Raw genomic sequence first — 8340 nt, 5'->3', positions numbered from 1 at the left:
ATCCCTCCTGGGCCTCTCTGAGAGTGGGCGTGTATGGCGGGGGTGGAGGGTGAGGGGTGAGAGGTGTGTGGGAGGGGTGAGGGGGGCCTGGTGGCCTTTTGCATCGGTGACCAGGGAGCCAGCTGAGAGTGTGCAGCCCTCCTGGCCGAGAGGGGACAGCGAGGGACACGGCTCTCTGCCGGCTGTCCAGCGGCCAGGGCCTCTTGCAGGGTCCCAGTCTGATCTTGACCTTGATCACCTCGTCTGAGTGTCCACCCCACCGCCTTCCCCCCTCCCCAGCTTTGTTTTCCCATAGCTGCTCATTCCCTGCAGTGCTATATGTTGTCTTCATTTGTCTTACCTATGTCTTAGATTCTTTAATTCATTTGAAAGGGAGAGCAACAGATCTCCCATTCACTGGTTCACTCCCCCAAATGCCTGCAACGGCTGGGCTGGGCCAGGCTGAAGCAGGGGGCTGGGAACTCAGTCCGGGTCTCCCACGTGGGTGGCAGGAACCCAAGTACTGAGCCATCATCTGGTGCCCCCCCAGAGGGTACATTTGCAGGAAACTGGAAGCAGAGCCAGGCCTTCAGCCCAGGTTCTCTGATGTGGGGTGCAGGTGTCATAACTCCTGCATCCGAGGCCCACGGCCAGGGGCTTCCGTTTCTGACTGCCATCCAAACGTTAGAGGGAGGCCAGCGTGGCGGTGGTGGAGTCCCGGGCACCAGCAAAGCTGGCCTGGGCCCTCAAAGCCCCCAAAGCCTGAGCCACTGGGGTGGAAAGGCTGCAGGACGTGACTGGGGCTTCCAGTGACGACCGGCCACCAGGCACGCTGGGTCCTTGCCTCCAGCCCAGGCCCTCTGCCATCCGCGCTGCCTGCAGCCGCCTCTCCTTGACAGTGACATTGAAGGTGGCTTCCCGGGGGGCCTGGCTGCCAGGGCGCCAGCTTTGTCCAGCCCAGGATAAAAGGCAGAGTTGCCTGCTCTATTATTCTCCTCTCCAAGCAGAGAGAAAAAGCGAGAGCGCACATGCGTGCGTGAGAACCCAACACACACAGGGAGCGTGAGACAGTGACAGAGGCAGAGGGGAGGAAGCGGGGGGCGGGGGAAGAAGGGCTCCCACCCGCCCTGGAGGTTCCCCCTCTTTCCTGGCCCCCTCTCCCCTCTGGCTCTCCACACCCCCCATCTCGGGCTTTGCACGCCCACCTGGGACGACCCCTCCCCTGCCAGGAAAACCCTCTCATCCTCTCCAGCCCTCACGCCTCCCCCACCCCCCACCACAAAAGGGGCTCCCAGCTCTGTCCTCCCAACTTAAGCTCAGGTTGCCTGCAAACCTGCTGGGCTGGGGCTCAGGGTCTCTGTAGACCCCACGCCTGGCGCACAGTAGGTGGTCCACGTCAAAGTGGGCCTGGGAGTGACTGCCTTTAGGAAGTGTACTCCTCAAACAGGGAGCACCGGCCGCGAGCCGGAGCCTGGGACATCGCAAGGCACAGCAGGGGACGTGTCACCTGCCCAGTGCCCGTGGGATATGAAGGGGCAACAGGTGTCTCCATTTGGGGGGGCCACGCAGCGCCCCCGGGTTCTCCTCTCCAACACTCACACCCCCAGCCCCCCCGCCAGTGCCAGGCCGTGGGGCAGCAGCGGCTTTTCCAGATGGGTTCTCTGAGCCTCGTCCGGGAAGTTTCTAAGGCTCTGACCATGTCTGTCGATTGCCATCGGGGACCGTCCACCCGGCAGGAGCCCAAGACCCTGATGTCGGTCCCCGTCTGCTTCCTGCCCCTCTCCAGCCCGGCCTGGAGGACGCCCCACCCAGCCACACAAAACAGGCTCACACTGGCCCTCCTGCACTCACATGTGCTCACACACGCACCCCGCCCTCACACATGCACCCCCGCCCTCACACACGCACCCCAGCCCTCACGCACACACCCCGCCCTCACACACGCACCCCCCCACACACGCACCCCCGCCCTCACACACACCCCGGCCCTCACACACGCACCCCCGCCCTCACACACGCACCCCCGCCCTCACACATGCACCCCGCCCTCACACACGCACCCCAGCCCTCACACACGCACCCCCGCCCTCACACACGCACCCCGGGCCTCACACACCCCCGACCCTCACACACACACCCCAGCCCTCACACACGCACCCCCGCCCTCACACACGCACCCCGCCCTCACACACCCCCGACCCTCACACACACACCCCAGCCCTCACACACGCACCCCCGCCCTCACACACGCACCCCCGCCCTCACACACGCACCCCGCCCTCACACACACACCCCCGCCCTCACACACGCACCCCGCCCTCACACACACACCCCCGCCCTCACACACGCACCCCCGCCCTCACACACGCACCCCGCCCTCACACACGCACCCCCGCCCTCACACACACCCCGGCCCTCACACACGCACCCCGCCCTCATACACGCACAGGCTCACAAGCTTGTCCCTGCCGCCCAGGCGGGTCACCAGGCCTCGCTTCGCACACCCAGCTGTGGGCGCCTGCGCGACACTGGCCACCTGGGACGGGGGGCTCAGTGGGCTGAGGAGGTGTCCGGGAGGAGGGGGTCCTGCTCCTCGGTTGGGGAACTGGCTGCACCCCCACCCTTCCTGCCCCATCCCCCTGGGCCGTCATGCTTTGCTGGCTCAGACCGGCTGGGGGATGGGCTGGCCCACCTGCCCGGGGCTGTCCACGCCTGCTTAGCTCGGAGGGCACTCAGACTGAAGACCCCGCCCACACGAGACCCCCGTGAGGGTAGCAGACTTTCCGGGGGGCCTGGGGGGCAGGGACCGACACAGTAGCCTAGCAGGTGACTTTGAATTCCTGCCCCGCCGGGGGGGACTGTGCCCTGGTCGGGCTGGTCCATGCCACCCCGGCCCCCCCCCCCCCCCGGAGGGGACTGTGCCCTGGTCGGGCCGGTCCATGCCACCCCGGCCGCCTCCACTGGGCCGTCTCTTGTACCCCTTCCCTCTGCTCTCTTCCCCGGGCAAACCTTCCGCTGCTTCTGCCCTTGCACTGCAGAACCACCCGGTGCCACCCTCCAGGTGGGGCTCTGGACCCGGCCCGGCCTCGGGTGTCGGGGCTCGGCCGACACGCGTCGGGGAAGCCGTCTCTGGTGCCCCCGCCCTCCGAATCCCCCTCCTGTTCCACCTGCAGGCAGCAGCACTTCCAGGTGGCGCCCCCTGCCTGCACGGCCCGGTGCCCGGTGCCCGGTGCCCGGTGCCCGGTGCCCGGTAGGCGCATCCCAAATGCTTCTGGCAGGTTGGTGCCTGCTCCTATCATGGTGGCGGCTCGCAGGCCGGGCTCTGTGTCACCCTGGCCCTGGTGTGGGCCGGCTTCCTGGTGTTCAGGGCAGTTCCTTACCACCTCTGCAGCAGGGGGAGGGGAGGTGGTGGGTGTGGGTGGGGCAGGGAGCCGGGCCCTGCCCTCTGCCGAGGGGGGGCCACTGTCACTTAAAAATTCTGGAGATTCTGACTCTTGGAGTTCTGGAGCCTTAGAATCCAGAGTCCTAGTTAAGAACACAGATGCCGGGGCTGGCGCTGTGGTGTAGCGGGTAAAGCCGCCGCCTGCAGTTCCGGCATCCCACCTGGGCGCCGGTTCTAGTCCCAGCTGTTCCACTTCCGATCCAGCTCTCTGCTGTGACCTGGGAAAGCAGTAGAAGATGGCCCAAGTCCTTGGGTCCCTGCACCCACGTGGGAGACCTGGAAGAAGCTCCTGGCTCCTGGCTTTGGATCGGCTCAGCTCTGGCTGTTGCGGCCAACTGGGGAGTGAACCAGCGGATGGAAGACCTCTGTCTCTCTGTCTCTCTGTCTCTCTCTCCAACTCTGACTTTCAAATAAATAAATAAATCTTTAAAAAAAAAAAACAGTAGCAATGATGTGACAAGATGGCGTGAACAACTCCATGTGTTCATATTTGTCAAGGGCTCAGATCAGCACTGGGCACCAAGGAAGGACCTGTGGGTGGCTGTGAAATGAACCAGGGTGAACCCTGGGGACATTGGACTCTTTTCTTTATTTTAAAAGATTTATTTATTTATTCATTCGAAAGTCAGAGTTACAGAGAGGCAGAGGCAGAGAGGGAGAGAGAGAGATCTTCCATCCGCTGGTTCACTCCCCAAATGGCCACAATGGCCAGAGCTGGGCCAGGCTGAAGTCAGGAGTCAGGAGCTTCCTCCGGGTCTCCCACGTGGGTGCAGGGGCCCAAGCACTTGGGCCGTCTTCTACTGCTTTCCCAGGCGCATTAGCAGGGAGCTGGATCGGAAGAGGAGCAGCCGGGACTCGAACCGGCGCCCATATTTTTCCCACTGTGCCACAGTGCTGGCCCCGAATTTGGAGTCTTTATCTCTGCTCTTGGGATCTTAGGCGGGGAGGGACCTCGTTCCCTGTCCTAGGGCGGAGCTCTTGCCCTTGGTAACTTGGCCCTGTTGACAGCTCCCTACCTGCTCTGACACTGCAACTACAGGAAAGTTCCTCTGGGCTCCGGGTGAGCCTGGCTGCTCCGCCCAGCGCTGCTGGATGGGTGAGCAAGGCCAGGCTGGACCTTGACCCTGGGAGAGGGCGGGGGGGGGGTACAGGCTGGGGGGCAGAGAGTGTGGTCCAGTGGGTGCAGGAGGAGCTGAGGCGGGGGTGTACCTCACCCACCACCCGGCAGGGGCCTGGTGGGGCCCCATGACGTCTGCAAATACCAGGCGTGATAGAAACCTTGATAATGAGTAAGTGAAGCTCCGGCAGCCAGCCGGGGCCTGGGCGGGCGGGGGGGGGGGGGGGCGCCCAGCCGTGCTTCTTGCTGGGACCCGGAGATGCACTCCCATCCCCCGCACGGCTCATCTGTGTCCTCCCTGGCTGCAGTGGCTGGGACAGTGACAGAGCAGACCACGAAGGCGTCAGCTGAAGCATAAAGCATTTAGGTCAGACACGAAGCAGGACTTCCTCCCGAGTGCGTGTGTGAAGGAGGCTGCAGAAGGGGGCGCCCGTCCTGCCGGGACGGGGAGACGACGGTGGAGGGGGCCGTTTTCTGCTCAGACACAGCAGATGGAAGAATGATCGCCACACCCAGGGAGCAGGCGTGGTGAGACCCTCGCCACCCGAGGTGTGCAATCCGGGCAGGGAGGTCGCTCCAGGGCCCAAGGAGACGACACTGGAGGAGTCACCGTCTTGTGGCCTCTCTCTGTCCCCAGCCATGGAGTCTGCGGCCACCTCCCCAGTCGCAGTCTCACCTCCGTCCTGCAGGACTCAGTTCAGGGCCTTGCCCGAAGACACCAGATCTGAAGCCACTCTGACCGCAAGAACCCACTGGGCCTGCAGGTGCGGCCTGGCCGGCTCCACTGGTGCCTGCGGGACCCACCCCCTCCAGCAGAGGGCGCACTCGTGTGCCCTTGCTTGCTTGTCTCCCACACTGGATTAAGAAGTAGGGGCGTGAGAGTTTGCTGAGCGCCTGCTCCCGGCCAGGCCCTGGGTTGAGTGTGGGAGAGGCTGTTTGCATCCTGTGTGGTGTGTCCTTTATCCCCAAGTCACTGTGGACCGAGCAACCTAGGGCCCGGGGGTGGTAAGGGGCCTGCCCTCTGCCCTCTGCCCTCCGCCCTCTGCCTGAAAGCGGCAGAGCTGGGTCAAGCTCGAGTGCACCGTCCCCCAAAGCCGTGCCTGCCAGAACAGGTGGCCCCCGAGCGGGCCTCAGCCCGGGGCGACTCCCGGCACTGGGCCTTCTCCAAGCGGCTGGGGAGGGTGAGTTGGTCAGAGAAGGCTTCCCGGGCAGGGCCCGGAGCTGCTGCTCCCCAGAGGAGTGGCCTGGGCCATCCCTGGTCTGTTCTCTCCACCAGCAAGAGGTCTAGAGAGGTGCCCAGCACACAGCAGGTACTCATTAAATGCTTCCCAAGCCACAGAAGAGTGGTCCATTGGACCTGCGTCTGGGAGGGTCTTGAGCCCTTCATTGTGTTTAGCAGGACACAAAAGGACAAATACAAGGGGGCGATGATCTTGGATGCCCCCGACCCCCACACATAGCCCTAGGGGGGAGAGGAGCGGTTTAGGGGCCTGGCACTGGGGGCTGGGGTGGTGGGAGCACAGGGCAGGGTCCTGCCTGCTGGAGGCTGACCGCTCAGGGTCCCGTACCCCAGGCTGCCCCGGGGTAGTGCCCTGGGCGCCTTCCAGGATGCCTTCCCGGAGGAGGTGGCCTTTCTGTCAAGCCTTGAAAGGTGAGAAGCAGCAGGGGTGTAAACGCGAAGCGCAGAGGCAGCGGGTTGCGGCTCAGCCCCGCCATTCGCGAGTTGGCGGCCTTAGGTGGGTGACCTCTCTTTGGGGCGGTGCGGGACCCTCCCCCGCACAGCGCCACCTCGCCTCTCCTCTCCGCGAGAATCTGGGGTCAGGGTCCCGGGACCCGGGGCGGTCGGCATCGGGGTCCCCTTTTGGATGCATGGCGCAGCCCCCGTGCGGGTTGGTCTGGACCTCCCCCAGGCACACCCCGGAATTTTTAGGGGCCCCGGGCTTCCCGCCGTCCGGGGCGGGTGGGGGCTCCAGGCCGCCGCCGCCGCAGCCTCCCCCGCCGGCGTCCCGCGCCTGCAGCTTTCCCCGAAGACATTTGGTGTCAGTATAAGGACGGCTTTCCCACCACGCGGCGCGGCTCGGTCTCGCCGCCGCCGCACGTCCCCGCACCGCCCGGCGCTCGGGCTCCTCCGCAGCCCCCGCCGCGCGCGCAGACCCTGCGCCTGGAGCCCGGGGCCCGAGGCGCGAGCGCAGCCGCGGCGCGCGGGCGAGGGACGCGGCCCCGACCCCGCGCCCGCGCCCTCCGGGGCCCTCGCCCCGCCACCCCGCGCCCCCGGCCCCGAGCGCCGCGCTCCGCCCGCCGCCGCGCGCTCCAACCCCGGCTGGGTCCGCGGCTGCCCGCGCCGCCGGCTGCTGCCGCCCCTCGCGCGCGCCATGGCCCGGGCCCCCGGGCCCGCCGCCCACCGCCCGCCGCCCCGCGCGCCCCAGGGGCTCAGCTGATCCCGAATTGGCGGCGGGGGCGGGGGGCGGCGGCTGGAGGGGCCGGGGTCCCTCCGGGCTACCGGCTTCGGGGGCCGCGTCGCCCCCCAGCGTCTCCGACCTGGACGACCCCCCGCTGCCCCGCCGCGTCCGTGCCAAGGTAGGGGTGCGCTGCGGCGGGGGCGGGGGCTTTCCCGCGGGAGGCGCCCGTGGACGGATTTCGGGGCCGGGGCGCGCGCCCAGCAGGTGGGCCCCCCGTGCGTGCCTCGGGGCCGGAGCCGCGAGGGAGGCCGGGAAACTTTGACCGGTCCCCTCTCCCAGGCCACGAAAGTTCTCTCGGTGCCAGCGCCGGAGCCGGCTGAACCAGCGCCGCAGGAATTTATTCAACAAGTCGGGCCGGCGGCGGGGCCCAGCCTGTGTCCGTGGGTCCTTCCCGCGCTGCTGCTGCGGCTCTGCGGACGGCGGGCCCGGGGCCCGGGGCCCGGGGCGGGGGTCGGCGGCGCGGAGCTGGGCGCGGGGGCGCCGGCGAGCGCGTGGGGAATCCCGGGCTGGCGCAACTTTGCGCCGAGCCCCCTCCCGGGCCGCACGCCGGGCCCGTGGGTGGCCGAGGCCGCGCTGCGGGACGCCAGGCAGGGGTCAGCGCGGGACTCCGGGGGCGCCCCGGACGGCCCGCAGCGCTGGGGCTGGTTATGTAATGAGTGTTTTTGATGATTGGATTTTAATTGTCTCCTGCGTGCAGCGTGTGTGGGCTGTGGGCGCAGGAGGGCTTGGCCGGGGCTGGGAGGGCCTCTTTGGGGGAGGTCAGGATGCCTGGGGGGCGGGGGCTCAGGCGCTGGGCAGCCCATCAGCTGCTGGGTGAGGGGTGGGGAGGGGGTCCTGAGCCGGGGTTAGCTTGGGGTCTCAGGAGGCCACTGAACTATAACCTGGTCTTGGGGAGTCCGTTTTGGGCCAGGTGTGTGTGTGTGTGTGTGTGTGTGAGAGAGAGAGAGAGAGAGAGAGAGCGAGCGAGGGCGTGAGTGAGCCTGCGTGTGTCTGCGTGTGGTGTGCTGGGGTCTCTGTGTGTGTGTGTGAGTGTCCCAGGCTGGAGCCCCCAGCTGGCCCCCGGCTGGTGGTCAGTCTGTCCTCTGCCTCTCATGTCAGGTCCTGGCACCCCTGCGGCCAGGATGCCCTGCAACCCGGGTGTGGGCTTGCTCGGGGGAGCCAGGCCCTGCCCATCCTGTCCAGTGGTGTCTTGGCCCGAGGGCTCCCCCAGCTCCAAGGATCTGCTCCCTGGAACTCGTTCACCCTTCGGGACCAACTTTCTCTCAGGCTCCTGGACCCTGGGCTGGGCTGCGGTCGGGCTGGGGGGAGTGGGGAGCCTGAGACCCTCCCTGTCCCCTTCCCAC

This window comes from Lepus europaeus, chromosome 10, assembly GCF_033115175.1.
Source record: "Lepus europaeus isolate LE1 chromosome 10, mLepTim1.pri, whole genome shotgun sequence".
Lineage (NCBI taxonomy): Eukaryota > Metazoa > Chordata > Mammalia > Lagomorpha > Leporidae > Lepus > Lepus europaeus.
Note: the sequence above shows the minus strand (reverse complement) of the source record.